The following is a 1,642-nucleotide window of genomic DNA, read 5'->3' on the forward strand; positions in this document are numbered from 1 at the left end:
ATTTATTTATATATATCTACTCAAAAAGTTAAGGACCACTTAAAGCCACACATAGGGCATAAAGCTGAAAAACATGACACGGTTCAAAATTGTTTGAAAGGGATTTTTATTCATCATATCACCTTTTGCAAACGACATTTAGCACATTTTAAAATGGAATATGGGTAATTTCAGATGTTGAAGGAGGTAACCCATGTTTTTAAAATTCACACCACAGTCGTCATAAACTATTAGGGCTCAAAATCGCATGTGGCCACCATTTGCAAGAAAACAGTCACTGCATCTTTGTTTCATGGACTGAATAAGTGTTCACAATAACAGTTGTGGAATGGCTTGCCATTCTTGGTCCAACATGTTAGAGAGTTCATCCGCATTGTTTGGGGGTGGCTGATGGTCTCTTATTCGCCACCCGAGAGCATCCCACAAGTGTTCAAAGGGACTAAGGTCCGGTGATCAGGCTGGCCAGCCAAGCCTGATCACGTGCTGTTGCTGCAGGAAGTCATCCACCACTCGAGCACGGAGAGGTCTGGCGTTGTCGCCCTGGAGTACAGCGCCCTGGTTCATTGCCGAAGAGCTAGAATTGCAATGGGGCGGAGAATCTCGTCCCTGATGCGGATACCCGTCAGAGTGCCTTGAATGCGATGCGGGGGGTCTGGTGGTTGAGTCCAATCCCACCTCACACCATAACGGAACCTCCTCCGTACCGGTCACGCTCCTGTACACAGTCGTCGTGGAAGCGTTCACCAGGACGCCCCCAAACACAGATCCTGCCATCGTTGACGGACAATGTGAAGATGGACTCATCCGTAAAGAGCACTGCAGGTGTGTCCACCTCAGGTGCTTGGTGGACCAGGTTATGTGGGCAATCCGGTGGGCCTGTGTCAGTGGAATCCAGACTGCTGGTCGTCTAGAGCGTAGACCAATCTCACGTGGCCGGTTTCTAATGGTCTGGTCGCTGATTCCAACGCTGCCTGGGGGTACCACCTGCTGTCTGATGTGACGGGCAGTGCAGGTTCGAGTTTCCAGGGCTGTTCTGGCGATCGCCCGGTCCTCTCGTCGAGTGGTGCAACGTGGCCGTCCGGACCGCCTTCGCTCAACATCAGTTCCAGTTGCAGAAACCCGGTCTCTCACTCTCAGTCTGATGATCACTGAATGACTCACAGCAAGCCGTCTTGCCACTTCACGGACAGCAATCCCTTCGTGGAGCCAAGCTAGGGCTCGTCCACTGTAGATGTTGCTCAGACGTCTTCTTGGAGGGATTGTTAAAAGTCGCTTAATATGCCCGCAACAAATACCCCCAGCACTGTCAAACTCACTCAGGCATTAGTGTAGGAAGCGTGAATTCCCCTGAGTTGGTTTTTAACCCATACCACTCACTGAAAATCACTTGATTGATTGTCAAAAACAGGTTCAATTAAAAAAAAAAATTGTCCCCCTTTCACCCTGTCTAGGCAGCGTAAATTAAACGACATGTGTCAAATCTGGTCATCATTGTAAACATCGATGACCCTTCCTAACATTAACAATGGCATCAACTCACCCACCTAACTTCTGAATATTTGTTTGCCACAGTCTCAATCATACTATAGTGAAAACTGTAGTTGTCCCTCTTGTTTTGAGTATTGTATATATATATATATAT

This window comes from Aplysia californica, unplaced genomic scaffold (assembly GCF_000002075.1).
Source record: "Aplysia californica isolate F4 #8 unplaced genomic scaffold, AplCal3.0 scaffold00131, whole genome shotgun sequence".
NCBI classification, from domain to species: domain Eukaryota; kingdom Metazoa; phylum Mollusca; class Gastropoda; order Aplysiida; family Aplysiidae; genus Aplysia; species Aplysia californica.